Raw genomic sequence first — 16,265 nt, 5'->3', positions numbered from 1 at the left:
ATTGACGACGATATCTCCTTCATTATGGCACGGTTGATGAGTTGTAAATGTTAGAATGGAATTGGGTTTTGAAGCTCTGGAAGAAACCGTAACAAGTGAAGAAGCTTAAACTCTATTCTACAAAGCAGTTTCAAAGTTCCAAGAAGTGGAGGCTTCAAAGTTCCAAGAAGATGCGCTGCTGCAATGGTTGATTTTAACCTAGATACAGTAAGAAAGTAGAACACGTCAAAGGAGTAGGGGTTGATTTTTTTCATCTAGGCTTCCGGTGTATAAAATAGCAATTTGCTAGCAAATTAAACACAAAATAGGTTCATTAGAAGCAATCTGAAAGAGATGAGACAAGGTCAGAGGTGATTTGAGGTAGATTCGGTAGTGGTGGAGGCGGATTAGGGTTTACAGAGAAAAGCAGAAGGAGAGAGTGAAGGTTGTCGGTTGGTGCCTTGATCGACGTCGATAATTAGGGCAAGAGGGAAAGGAAGAAAAAGGGAGGCGGGCTTTTTAATTTTTTTGGATATCATCCCCCCCCCCCCCCAACTATTAAGAACACGCGTTTCCATTAAAATTTATAAAGACGTCTTTAGACGAGACACAATTTATCATAGGCGCCCTCCGTTTTTTTTTTACACTAATTTAGAGGCACGCAAAAATGCGCGTCCAAAATCCTTAAAATTTTTAGAGAGATGACGCTATTTTTAGGTCACACACTTATGCGTATTGTAAATCGATGCGTATCATAAATTGCGCGTCATAAAAGGTTGTTTTTCTAGTAGTGTCGTATGGTCACCAGCTGTCGCTCACAGTCGATAACCACACCGAATCTGCTCAACCAATCCATGCCCACAATGACACAGACATCACCCATCGCAATAGGAACCAGATCAATCGGGAACTCAACACCGAAAATCTCGACTACGCAACCTCGGAGAACCTCCGTGGCATATATCACCCTCTCATCAGCTATGGAAACTCTCAGAGGCCGACTCAACGCCTCACGACTAACACTGATATGCTGACTAAAAGCCAAAGATACAAAAGACCGACTCGCACCCGAGTCAAATAACACCAAGGCAGGTACAGAATTCACAAGAAAAGTACCTACGCATAACATAACATAAGCCTAATATCTCAACATCAAAATAAATACATGAAAGAATACATACCAGCCACGACATCGGGCGCTGCGCGGACCTCCTCCGCAGTCAGCTGAAAAGCTCTCCCTCGTGCCGTCGGCGCCTCGGCCTTCACCGGCCGACTCTCTGTAGCTCTGATGGCGGCAGGGGCAGATCCCTGAGGTTCTCCCTGAGATGACCCTCGCAGCTGCGAACACTCTGCCTTCCGGTGTCCGGTCTGATTGCAGTGGAAGCACACTACAAACCCCTTGGGGTAATCCTTGGCCATATGCCCCTCCTTTCCACATTTGTAGCAAGATCCCGCTCTACAGACTCCATCGTGACCCTTGCCACACTTCCCAGGCTTGGCCTGCTTGGCTACCGGCTGAGACTGTGTCGGTCGCCGATCCCTCCCCTGAGACTCCGCCTCCTCCCTGGCCTGAGTCTCCAGCTCAATCTCCCTCTTCCAGGCATTTTCCTGAAGCTCAGCAAATGTCCGGTACGAGGAGTTCGCCGCGAACTCCCGAACGTCTCACCTCAAAATACTCAAATATCGGCTCATGCATGCCTGCTCAGTGGACACGTGCTCAGGGCAGAACATCGCCCTCTCATGGAACATCCAGGTGATCGCTGTAACTGACTCAGTACCCTGCTTGAGGGTCAGAAACTCCTGGGCCAAATGCTCCCTCTCCACCTGGGGAACGTACTCATCTCAAAACATGGTAGTGAACCTCTCCCAGGTCACTGCCGCAAGCTCAGCAGGCGTAAAATGCGCTGTCACAAACTTCCACCAGTCCTTCACTCCCAAGCGAAGCTGGTTCAGCGCGAACCGAACCTTCAAATGCTCAGGAGATGAGCAAGTGAAGAAACACCCCTCTATATCAGATATCCACCTCATAGCTGCCACCGGATCCTGGGTCCCATCAAACTCTGGTGGTTTTGTGTTGCTGAACTCCCGGAACAGCAACGCATCACCACCTTGCGGCCTCGTGGCAGCAATCGCTACGGTGGCCGCTGCAACAGCAGCCTCAGAAAGAGCGGCATAACGCTCGTCAAAGGTCTCAATCAGCGTGGTCTTTATAGACCCAAACATCTCCGGTATCTCTGCCCTGATGGCCGCAGCCACCTCCTCATGGATGATCCGGCGGATCTCCTCATCATTGGTACCACTGCTCTCAGGCATCAAGCGTGTCCTCACCATGATCTACCTCTGAAATACAACATGCGATAAATTAGAACCCATACGAGCATACTCACACTCGTCAACTCTTTCCTCCTTAATCCTTGGTATTCCAAAGATTCTTACTTGGGCTGTACACCGCTCCGTGCTTTCAGTAGTATGGGCCCAATACTACTGTCCACACCGTATCAGAATACACCCCAAGTCCTCCTCTTCGGATCCCAAATTCAAAGTACTCAATCATGCATAGACCTCCCTCTAACAGATCTCTCACAAGCCCCTCGCTGCTACCTACTCACTCTCAAGCATCTCATAGCAGCTCACCTCTTCCTAGGCTAAGGCATCACAAATCAGGCCACTCTAGTCCTAATAGGAATACCTAGCCTACTCTAGCATGCAGATACATCATAACAATATCAATATCACATAACATAAGGGTATTTTGGGATATCACCGTTCGGGCGCGGACTGATCGTACACACAACTCTGCTCTGCGTTTTTCAAAATCTTTTATTCTTTTTGAAAATACTTCTCAAATCCTCAGTTTGAGTTCAAATACGCCCGAAGGTGTACTCGAATCCCTCAAACCAAGGCTCTGATACCAACTTGTAACACCGTGAATTTCAAAATCATTTTTCGCAAAATATAAAAACATTTTCCATTTAATTTTCATAAAACATCAAGTCTAAATCTTCAATTCACATTATACAAAATCCCAAGATCATATCACATAAAAATCCCTCGCGTGTGTACAGATCAAGCCGGCGCCTTCCCATGGTCATCACTAGTACCTGAAACAAACAACACTAACACTGTAAGCACAAAGCTTAGTGAGTTCCCCAAAATACCACATAAACATATATTAGCCACTCGAGGCTATAATTCTGTGGGTCCGTGCACCCAAACTCTGTGAACCCTCAGGTTCTAACTCTGGGAACCTTCCGGTTCCAACTCTATAAACATGCACAGCATAAATCACATAGACATCATGCAGTACAACGCATAGCATACACATATCATATACATACTCTGACACGTAACTCTGATTACCTACTCAAGGTAAAGTATAGTGAGAAGACTCACCTCGTATATTTCGATAACCCGCGAATCCTGGAAATCACCCGTGCTCGATCCTCCGAGCTATAATCCTCCTATAACATCATACATCTCTAATTAACACTTTTACCACTAAGGTTGACTACCCCTATCAAGTCAACTCTGGTCAACGGTCAACGGTCAACGGCCAACTTTGATCGGACTCGGCGAGTGCACTAGGGCGACTAGGCGAGTCTATACGTATTCACCAACTCTCTAGGATTCTCTTTTGACACGTCGAGTACTCCCCTGACTCGACGGGTTCCACCTGGCATGAATCGTGGGGCCACCACAACTCGACTCGCCGAGTCTCAAGAACAACTCGGCGAGTCCCAGCTCGACTCAGTCCAACAGTCAACCCTTTCTAACTCTCCCTGACTCACTGAGTTGACCCCTAACTCGGTAAGACCACTCGCTGAGTGGTTAAGGACAATCTTCATGCTACTCGCCGAGTCTATTCTTCAGACTCGGCGAGTCCATGCCATGCATCAACTCATACTTGCTTCTGAGGTCAGATCCGCTCCAACAACTCATAGATCTGGCCCTGCTAAGCTTATTTATCACGTAAATTCCATATCTTGGTGCTCATAACACACCCCATGACTCATAAATGGTGTTTTGACCTTAAACACAAAGACCCCAATCCAAAACCCCCATGGATTCATAAAAAGCTTGGGCAAAGGGACACTCTAGACCTCCAAAGGTCCAGATCTAGAACCTAACTCGCTTAAGGGACCAAGGAAGCACTAGATCTAGCCACAAAAGGGCTCAATAAGCCCTAAATCAATATAAACATCAACATAACAGAGAATAGCTCGAAGGTAGTACCTCAAATGTGATGTTCTGGACCTCAAATCTTCAGGAAGTGGCTTCTCTTGTTTCCCCCTTAGCTACTGCTTCCTTTCCCTTACAATATAACACCTCCAAGGTCAATAATGGCTCCTTGCTTTGCTCCAAATGCTCAAACTCGCTAGGGTTTCACTCAGGGGTCTGGTGAGCACAAATGACGGCCTTAAGGCCCTTTAAATAGGTCCCAAATCTGAGAAATTAGGGTTTCATTAAACAGCGCGGACTCGCCGAGTCCATTCCTTGGACTCGCCGAGTCCAGGCGCGAACCCGCGTCCAGAACCGCGATCCTACTCGGCGAGTTTGAGCTCCAACTCGCCGAGTCCCCTCACAAAACACCAAAAACATAAGCATAAAAGATACCTGGAAATGCAGGCTGTTACAAAGGGTATACGTCCATGTCCATTCATACCAGTTAGATTACTAGTAAACTACCATATGGGTAGTTTAGGAAGATACTAGAACTATTACTAGAACGCGATATCATGCAATGAGTCAGTCGATTCATGAGTCAATACATGCTAGATAGAGAGAGAGCACGCATTACAGCTAGTACACACAGTACATTACTATACACTTACATGAGCACATATACATGAGTACATTTACATGATTACACTTACATGAGTACATATACATAGATACATCTACATGAGTACACTTACATGAATACGGTTACATATATACACTTACATGAGTACATATACATGAGTACATTTACATGATTACATTTACATGAGTACATATACATAGATACATCTACATGAGTACATTTACATGAATACGTTTACATATATACGCTTACATGACTTCAAGTACATAGATACATTTACATGAGTACACCTACACGAATTACTAGTACATTTTATATGTATAGATTCTGTTATAAAATCCTCATTCTTATCTTTACCTTATGATTTAATCACATAATCGACGAGATAGATTGGATTTAATATCCTATTACCGAAGGATACTTGTGGGATTGACCATCCCTAGAATCTATGTTAGCTACAGAGGTAAAAGCACATCTACGGATGTCAACGGTTGATACCATTACATGTATACTTTAAGGGACTGACTATTCCTATACCCAGCTGTTAGCAACAGAGATAAATGTACATCTACGGATGTCTTCAGTTGGCACTATTATTTATCCTACTACAACAGGATAACACTTAGGTTATTTATATTATTACCTCCATCTTGTGACCCATTCACATAACGGACGAGGTGAATTATTTGAGTATCCTAGTACCAAAGGATACAATTTCTTATAATAATAATTAATAATAATAGTAGCACAGTTAAGTCTTGGTAGAAGACTACATTCAGAATAGTTAGGTCTTGGTAGAAGACTCCCTTATATAATAGTAAGAATCATAGGGATTTCTAAGGTTTTTCAAACGTTTACAGTTGTTTTACAAACATTTTTATACTTACACGAACTTCCTTTCAAAACATTTTCAAGTCTTTCATTACATGTTCTTCAAATACTTACATACAAATTAAGACACTAAAATACTTATGATCTCACCAGCTTTAAAGCTGATACTCTCTTTCAAAATAACTTGTATCCTCAAGTCAACAGTAGACAGGTACAGATGCAAGGTTTAGAGAAGATGGAACTTGTTCAAGACCCATCTTTCATTTGGATTATATTTTAGTGTCTATCATAATTTGTCAGAACACACTTGTATTAAAATTATATTGTTAATGCAATGGATGATGTTGTTGCTTGTTTACTACTTTTCATTGTTGTGATACTGTACATGACGTCCTCCACCCCAGAACGTTTCCGCCGTTCTTGGTTTTGGGGTGTGACACCTATCCTTTTTGTCAAGAAGAAGGATGGTTCACACCATATGTGCACTGATTACCGGGAGTTGAACAAGCTAACGGTCAAGAACCGTTACTCGTTGCCGAGGATCGATGATTTGTTCAATCAGTTGCAGGGAGCATCTTGGTTCTCCAAGATCGATTTGAGGTATGGGTATCATCAGGTGAGGGTGGGACATGAGGACGTCTAGAACACAGCATTCCGGACTCATTATGGGAATTACGAGTTCGTGGTGATACCTTTCGAACTCACCAACGCACTAGCGGTGTTCATAGATCTCATGAACAGAGTGTGCAGACCGATGTTGGATCGCTCGGTGATCGTGTTCATCGACGACATTTTGGTGCATTAGAGATCCAAAGAGCAGCATGAGGAGCATTTGAGGGAGATCCTCGGAGTCCTAAGATCGGAGAGGCTTTATGCCAAATTCTCCAAGTGTGATTTTTGGTTGCGAGAGGTCCGGTTCCTAGGGCACCTCATGAACCAGAAAGGGATATTGGTCGACCCGGCCAAGATTGAGGCAATGATGAGTTGGGAGGTGTCGAGGTCACCTACCGAGATCAGGAGTTTCCTAGGGTTGGCTGGTTATTATTGGAGATTTATCAGGGATTTCTCCAAGATCGTCATGCCACTCACCAAGTTGACCCGGAAGGGTGTTTCTTTTTCATGGGGTCCAGAGCAGCAGGCCTCCTTCGAGACACTTCGCCAAACATTATGCGAAGCTCCGGTGTTTGCCCTTCTGGAGGGGATGGAGGATTTCGTAGTGTATTGTGACGCGTCGATATCTGAGCTGGGAGCGGTGCTTATGCAGAGGGGTCATGTGATAGCATACGCATCGAGGCAGCTAAAGCCTCACGAGACGAGGTATCCCACCCACGATCTGGAGTTGGGGCGGTGGTGTTCGCCCTCAAGATCTGGCGTCACTATCTATATGGGGTTCGGTGTACCATATCAACAGACCACAAGAGCCTGAAATATCTAATGGATCAGCCCAATCTAAATATACACCAGAGGAGATGGTTGGATGTGGTGAAGGATTACGATTGTGAGATCCTGTACCACCAGGAAAGGCTAATGTTTTAGCCGATGCACCGAGCCGTAGGGCAGAGGGTGCCCCGATGCGAGATGTTTGTTTGAGATTGACAGTGATGACTCCGGTGTTGGACGCTATTCGTGGGGCCCAGGCTAAGGCCATGAGGCCAGAAAGTCAGAGGAGAGAGCAAGTTGTCGGGCTGGTATCGGAATTCGTTACCGATAGCCGGGGGCTTATGACATTTCAGGGTCGGATATGGTTACCGTGTGTGGGTGGGACGCGTACCATTTTAATGGAAGAGGCTCATCGATCGAAATTCTCGATCCATCCTGGGGCCACTTAGATGTATTTGGACCTGAAGAGGGAGTATTGGTGGCCCAGTATGAAGAGGGATGTTGCATGCTTTGTAGAGAGATGCTTGACCTATCGCAGGGTTAAGGCCAAGCACCAGCGTCCACATGGTAAGCTGCAGTCGTTAGAGATTCCCGAGTGGAAATTGGAACAGCTTACCATGGATTTCATCACCAAATTGCCAAGGACTGCGAGAGGTGTCGATGCAATTTGGGTGATTATGGACAGGTTGATGAAGACCGCTCATTTCCTTGCTATCAGTGAGAGCTCTTCCACGGAGAGGTTGGCGGAGATGTACGTGAGAGAGGTGGTATCGCGGCATGGAGTGCCAATCTCTATTGTCTCAGATCAAGATGTGCGTTTCACTTCCAGATTCTGGAAGAAGTTTCATGAAGAATTGGGTACGAGACTGCATTTTAGTACCGCATACCACCCACAGACTGATGGGTAGAGTGAGCGGACGATTCAGACGCTTAAGGACATGCTTCGAGCATGTGTGTTGGATTTCGGCGGGAGTTGGGACACGTACTTGCCCTTGGCAGATTTTTCCTACAACAACAGCCATCATTCGAGCATTGGTATGCCACCCTTTGAGTTGTTGTATGGGAGGAGGTGTCGGACCCCCATTTGCTGGGGAGAGGTAGGGCAGCGTGTGATGGGTAGTACCGAGATCGTACTTCAGACGACGGAGTAGATTCAGCAGGTCAGACAGAGGTTGTTGGCCGCTCAAAGTCGTCAGAAGAGTTATGCGGACAGGCGCCGGTCCGAGCTCGATTTTCAGGTCAGCGACTTCGTGCTCCTGAAGGTCTCTCCTTGGAAAGGAGTGATTTGATTCAGGAAGACGGGCAAGTTGGGGCCCCGATATATCGTTCCTTTCAGGGTGATCGTGAGGGTAGACAGGGTAGACTACCGTTTGGAGTTACCTGCAGAGTTGGGTCAGATCCATGACACTTTCCACGTGTCGCAGCTGAGAAAGTGTATAGCCGATGAGTCGGTAGTGGTGCCATTAGAAGATATTCAGGTGGATGCGAGCCTGAACTATATTGAGAGACCGGTGGCGATAAGGGATCGGAAGATCAAGGTTTTAAGGAACAAAGAGGTGCCTCTGGTGCAGATCCAGTTGCAGCATCGGAAAGGGTCGGAGTTGACTTGGGAGCCGGAGTGTGAGATGCGGCAGTATCTAGAGTTGTTTGCAGAGTGAGACTTCGAGGGCGAAGTCTAATTCTAGTAGGGGAGAATTGTAACACCCAGATTCCCAGGTATATTAATTGTTCCTTTTATTTTTGGAGACTGAGAGGGGAATCGGCGAGTTGGTGTTTAGACTCGCCGAGTATGGTCGCGAATTCGTATCCGGGTTCACAGCCGGACTCGGCGAGTTCATGAGTGGACTCAGCGATTCCACGCTGTTTAATGAAACCCTAATTTCCTGGGTTTGGGACCTATTTAAAGGCCCTTAGGGCAGTCATTTGCGGCTACCAATCCCCAGAGAGAAACCCTAAGAGATCTAGAGCGTTTGTGAGGAAGGAGAGGCCATTCTTGATATTTTTCTTGGTGTATTTGCAAGAAAGAGGTGGCCAAGGCAAGAGGAGGCTGAAGGAAGTGCGATTTTGGTGACTTCAGAGTTCATAGACTTCATATAGAGGTATTTATTCGGACCTTCTTTAGTTTTGGTGTTGATTCTTAGAGTTAGGGTTTTCTAACCCCTTTAGAGAATGGATAACTGGAGCAATTGATCCCTTCTCGAGTCTATGCTTTGTATCTGGACCCAAAGAGGTCCAGAAACCTTAACCCTTGGAGCTTTATGAGTTATTTTGGGAGCCATGAGCTTAGGATGTCATTTTTGGGGACAAATCACCAAGTTAGACCATTTAGATGTTATATGAGTGTCAAGGTCTGAACTTTACATGATTATCATGCTTGGGAAGGTCAAATCTATGGATTAAAGGAACAGATCTGACCTCAGGAGGTCTATGGAGTTTGTGCATGGCATGAACTCGTCGAGTCCGAAGATCAGACTCGGTGAGTAGGGTGAGGGTTTCCCGTAAATCACTCAGTGAGTAGACTTGCCGAGTTGGGGAAATAACTCGGTGAATCAGGGAGAGTTAGGGGACTGAAGTTCAAGGCGGAACTCGTCGAGTTGTTCTTGAGACTCGGCGAGTTAATTCGGGGTGGCCCCGCTATTCATGACAGGTGTGACTCGTCGAGTAAGGGGAGGGACTCGACGTGCCAAGAGGGACTAAGAGAGTTAGTAGACACGTGTAGACTCGCCGAGTAGCCCAAGTGCACTCGACGAGTCGGGTCAATGTGTGACCGATGACTTTTGTTGACTTTTAGGGTTTGGTCAACAATGTGGCCTTTGAGCTGATAGAGGGGTAAAATGGTCTTTCACCTAGAGAGGGTTGAGTCTAGTCTCGAGAGTTATATTTATGAGAATATTTACTTTGTGTGATTAGGCGGAGGCTAGATCATATTTCTACCGAGTCAGAGATATACCGAGACATCTGAGGTGAGTCTTCTCACTATACTTTACCTAGTATGGTAACAGAGTTATGTGACAGAGTATTCTAGAGTTATATGCCAAGTGTGTTTGTATCATATTATGTGTCTTGATTTATTGTGATATGTGATATGCATGATTCATAGTTTACAGAGTTAGGACCAGTGGGTCCACAAAGTTATGGGACCAAGAGGGTCCAAAGAGTTATGGGACCAAGAGGGTCCCACAGAGATATTCGACCAGAGGGTCAACAGATTTACAGCCTTGAGTGGCTGATATGTGTTTATGTGGTATTTTGGGGAACTCACTAAGCATTTATTCTTACAGTGTTATGTGTGGTGTTTCAGGTACCAGTGATGATCGCGGAAAGGCATCGGCATGATTCGTACACACGCACACTGGAGTTCATATGTTTTGATCTTGGGGTTTTGTATTGAGATAATGATGATACAATGTTTTAAAATGTGGATGTGAATAAAAATATTTGGTTCTCCCGCGACTCGCTTTATTTCCTTTTCCTCGTTGGGATGTGGTCTGGTAGGGTATCGGGTATCCGTCTGAAGGTCGTCTAAATATTAGTTATATATCATGAGTACATATACGGACATAATAGTTCTAGTCAGTCAGTTCAGTACCTTTGCGTAGCAAAGGTATATGTTCATATATCCCTTGTAAGCTATTATAGGTATAGTTTGGGCTTATATATGATTTGGTAATAAATATGGATTTCGACCTAGCGATTCGTTGCGGAAGTCACCTTTAGTTCCAAATGTAGATTAGGGACTACCAATCATATTATTACTTACTTACAGCAGGTCTCGGGAGAAGACTACTTACTTACTAGACGGGACTAACCATTTCGGCACCCAACTGTTAGCAACAGAGGTAATGAACATCTACGGATGCCTACGGTTAATACTTATATTAGGGTACCTTTACGGGACTAACCATTCCTACGCCCTGTTGTTAGCTACAGAGGAAAATGAATATCTACGGACGTCCAAGGTTATTACTATTTTGGCAGTCGCGATGTCGGGTTGATCCTAATACTAAAGGATAACACTTACATGGCTATATTTTTCCTATTACTTTTATTTTGTGATACATTCACATAAACGATGAGGTAGACTATATATATTTTTAATAGTAGTCATAAAAAGGAAAAACCATCTTTGTTACTTTCAAAACAGTCTAGTCTTGGTAGAAGATTACTCTTTATACTAATAGAAATCATAGGGATTTGCTAGGGTATTCAAACGTTTGCAACCTACTTTCAAACTGTTCATACTTATACAAACTTTTTCCAAATGTTCACAAGTCTTTACTTCCCAGTTTTAAAAATCTAAGACACACTAATACTTATGAATTCACCAGCTTTTTGGCTGATACTCGCTTTCAAAATAACTTGTATTCTTAGGTCACAAATAGACAGGTATGACGACTAGATTTTGTGAAGACGGAGCAGTTCAGACTCGTCTTTTATTTTGATTGTTCATTTTGTTGTCTTATACTATGAAAGAACACACTTGTAACTAAAATTATACTATTAAAGCAATGGATGATGTTGTTGCTTGTTTACTACTTTGCATTGTTGTGATACATTACATGACGTCCTCCGCCCCAGAACGTTTCCGCAGTTCCGGTTTTGGGGTGTGACAGGATTCCCTGCTTGAGATTAAGATTGCAGATGACCACATTGTGAGTGCTACGACGGTATATCAGGACTGTGTCCTGATGTGTTTGGGGAGAGGTTTCGTGTCGATCTGGTTCCGATACCGTTGCGAGGATTGAAGGTGATCATTGGAATGGACTGGTTGGGAGCCAACGGGGCCATGATAGATTGTGAGTGCCAACTGGTAGGAGTTCGAACCCCAAGTGGGGGAGAACCGGTTATTTATGAAGAGAGGGCCTCGTAGGGGCCAACCCTCTGTTCAGCTGTGAGGACAAGGAGACTTCTACATCATGGTTCTTCGGGATTCTTGGCGTATGTTTCGGATATGAGGGTTGAGACCTCGACAGATTTTGGTAGTGTACCGGTTGTACAGGATTTTTGGCATGTCTCTCCCGAGGAGTTGCCTAGGGTGCCTCCCAAGGAGTTGCCTGGGGTGCCTCCGATAGCCAGGCACCATACCGACTAGCTCCTCCCGAGATACATGATCTTTCTACACAGCTTTAAGAGCAGCTAGACCGATGGTTTATTCGTCCGAGCAGTTCCCCGTGGGGAGAACCGATCCTGTTCAAGCAGAAGAAGGACAAATCACACAGGATATGTATCGATTATCGGGAGCTGAACAAGCTAACGTTGAAAAACCGTTATATGCTTCCGAGGATTGATGATTTGTTCGATCAGCTTCATGGTGCATCTTGGTTTTCCAAGATTGATCTTTAGTCGAGATACCATCAGATGAGGATTAGAGATGAGGATATACCGAAGAAAACTTTTAGGACTCGGTACGGTCACTATGAATTTGTGCTGATGCCATTCGGGCTTACCAATGCCCCAGCAGTGTTCATGGACCTCATGAACAGGGTGTGTAAGCCGATGTTGGATCGGTCCATGATTGTTTTTATCGATGACATTTTGGTCTATTCTAAGGATAAGGAGCAACACGAGCAACATTTGAGGGAGGTATTGGAGACACTGAGGACAAAAAATCTTTATGCCAAGTTCTTAAAGTGTGATTTTTGGTTGCGAGAGGTGCAGTTTTGGGGCACGTCATCAACCAAGAGGGTATCATTGTTGATCTAGCAAAGGTTGAGGCAGTAATGCGGTAGCGCTGTATGAAGTGGGATGTAGCCTAGTATGTTGAGAGATGTCTGAACTGCAGGAAGGTCAAGGCGGAGCACCAACAGCCTCACGACAAGACGCAGCCGTTGGACATCCCCATGTGGAAATGCGAAGAAATTACTATGGATTTCATCACCAAGCTTCCCAGGACCGCACAGGGAGTGGAATCCATATGGGTAATCGTGGATCAGTTGACCAAGAGTGCCCATTTGATACTGATCTAGGAGAGCATCTCGGCCGAGAAGCTGACCAATATCTACATCCGAGAGGTGGTAGCTCGGCACAGAGTGTCAGTCTCCGTGCTTTCAGACAGAGACGTATGGTTCACTTCTAGATTCTAGAAGAAGTTTCACGACGAGTTGGGTACTCGTCTGCACTTTAGCACCAAGTTTCACCCACATACGGATGGTCAGAGCGAGCAAATCATCCAGACCTTGGAGGATATGCTGCGGGCGCGTGTCTTGGATTTCGGTGGTAGTTGGGATACCTATCTCCCATTGGCCGAGTTCTCCTACAACAACAACTACCCACGTGAGTATTGATCTTCCTCCCTTCGAGATATTGTACGGGAGGAAGTGCAGGACCTCGATATGCTGGGGTGACGTTGGGTAGAGAGTCATGGGGAGTACCGAAGTGGTACTCAAGACGACGGAGAGGATCCAACAGGTCAGGAGCAGGCTTCAGACTGCTCAGAGTCGGCATAAAAGTTATGTCGACAAGCTCCGTTCGGACCTGGAGTTCCAGGTCAGGGATATGGTCCTCTTGAAGTTGTCACCATGGAAAGGTGTCATCCGGTTCAAGAAGCGGGGAAAATTGGGCCCCAGATACATCGGTCCTTTCAGGGGTGTAGCCCGGGTGGGCAAGGTAGCGTACAGGCTGGACCTGCCAGCCGAACTTAGTCAGATTCACAGCACCTTTCACGTCTCTCAGCTAGGGAAGTGCCTGGTAGACGACTCAGCGGTGGTACCACTAGAGGACATTCAGATGGATGACAGCCTGAAGTACATCAAGCAACCAGTAGCTATCATCGACAGGAAGTCGAAGAATTTGAAGAACAAGAGGGTCGAGCTGATAAAGGTGTAATGGCAGGACCGCAAGGGCTTAGAATGGACTTGGGAGCCGGAGGACGAGATGAGAGAGAACTACCCCGAGCTTTTTCCAAATGTAGCAGCAGACTACGAGGATGAAGTCTGAAATAACTAGGGGAGATTTATAACACCCAGTTCCCGATACTTATTTAAATTTAATTAATTGTATGTTTTTACACTAGGACTCTCCGAGTTGGAGGCCCAACTCGTCGAGTAGACTAGACTCTTGGACGCGGGTTTTAAGTAACCTACTCGATGAGTCGGAGAGCCCGAATCGGCGAGTAGGACTGTCTAGATAAAACCCTAATATTTAGGATTTACACCCTATTTAAACACCTTATATTGTCCCAACCCAGCCTCCATCGTCCCTCCTAGTCCAGAAAACACCTAACTCGAAACCCTAATCAATTATTGAGTGTTCTTGAGCTTTTTGGTGCCATTTGTGTGTATTTGAAGTTAGAGAAGAAGAAGGAATCTTGAGAGATCAAGAGGAAAAGAAGATCTAGAGGTTTTGGCACATTTCCAACTCATTTGAGGTATAAAGCTGAAACCTTGACCATTTATCTCTTAGATCTCTAGTTATGGTTCATTTCTACCTTTTCTAAGCCTTAGAGGTGCCATACTCGGGATTTTGTGGTTATAAAGGCGTATGACTTCATATCTGGAACCATTGAGGGTTCCTATGGCATAAAGGTGCTAACTTTATTGCCATAAGAGCCCCATGCATCTTGTAGACTACATTTTAGGGTCTTTTGATCCAAATACCCTATGCATGAATGTCAAGTTTGTAAATTTACGTGTATTATGGACCCCAAGAGGCTAGATTTATGTTTTGGATGTGTTAAACCCGACTGAAATCAAATGTATGGACATGGACCTTGGGGGACTCGCGATTCGTTCATGGGACTCAACGAGTCGGGATATGGTTCCCCAATCCTCCTCTGTTTTGATCGATTTGGTTGAGTCTAGAAGAGGACTCAACAAAATACATGTGAGTCTGGACCTGAAAATCATGGAAGTTGGGGAGTTCAAGAACAAAACTCGGCGATTTCAAGGCAAGTCCCAACTGCATGAAGGCGTACTCGGCGAGTTCATAAGGAACTCGGCGAGTCCAGGGCTAAAAGGGCCTTCTTCCATGAAGAAGGACTCAACGAGTTCAAGGATGAACTCCTCGATTCAGTTGATGAAGGTCCCAACTTTGTATAAGATAGAGCTCGACGAGTGTGTGCAATACTCGGCGAGTAGGATCGAGGTCTTAGTATTTTAAGGATTTGGGGACTCAACAAGTTGTTGGGTCAACTCGGCGAGTCGAGTCTACCAGACGTTGACTTTGACCTAGAATTGACTTTGACCAAGGTGTTGACCTTGACTTTGGCTTTGACTTGGGTAACCCTTGTAAGGGTTAAGAGTATGTAATGGTAAATTAAGGAAGGTTGTTACATGTAGGAATTGAGAGGAGTTGATCCCGGCAGCGAGGACAGTTCAAACACTTCACGACATTGAGGTGAGTTACCTTCCAGTAGAAGTGGGTCTAAGGTACCAAGGCCGACCAACTAGTAGAGTTAGTTGGTAGATGATTGTCTCTGTGATAACCATCTAGGGTTGCTACTACCAGATATACTTATATGTTAATATGATATGATGTTATGTGATAGGAGGTAGTATGGGGAATAGTCCCCAAGTACTGTCGTAAGGACTGAAGGGTAGGTCGGGCACCCTAGAATTTCTTGGCAAGGTAGGTCAAGCAACCAAGAATTTCTTGACATGGGTAGGTCGAGCACCCCATAATTGCCTGGCAGGGTAGTTGGGCAACCCAGAATTGCACGACAGTATGTTTGTTGTATGGTATGTGGTATGATGGGGGAACTCACTAAGCTTTTAGCTTAGAGTTTATAGTTTTGGTTTCATGTACCTCTTCATCAAAGGGGAAGGAGCTGGCACGGTAGCAGCGCATCGCACACACATGATTTCCGCATTTTTGAGATCCATGGGGTTATACTTTGATAATATTACTATTGATGTTATGATTTTGATACATGTGATTATGGTTTTATGGTTAATATGATATTGATGATGTTTTTAAGTAAACGGTTTTGTAAGTAACATAATTAAAAACAAAATTTTTGGTCTGGATTTTTGGGGTGTTACAAAAGGAGTCATTAGGTTTTGGAAGAACGGCAGGTTAGGACCCTGATATATTGACCATTCTAGATTTCCGCCCGGGTGGGCAAGGTGGCTTACCGTTTGGATTTGTCTGACAAGCTTAGCCAGATTCATAACACCTTCCATGTGTCTCAGCTTCGGAAGTGTGTCACAGATGAGGCCGCAGTTATTTTTTGTATGCATGGCTTATGTGATATATGTAGTTGATATAACTAATATGGGTTATGTGATTATGTAAATTGTGTGGGGTATGCTGTGTGGAACTCACTAAGAATTAG

This window comes from Lactuca sativa, chromosome 7 (genome assembly GCF_002870075.4).
Source record: "Lactuca sativa cultivar Salinas chromosome 7, Lsat_Salinas_v11, whole genome shotgun sequence".
NCBI classification, from domain to species: domain Eukaryota; kingdom Viridiplantae; phylum Streptophyta; class Magnoliopsida; order Asterales; family Asteraceae; genus Lactuca; species Lactuca sativa.
This window is presented reverse-complemented; position numbering follows the sequence as displayed.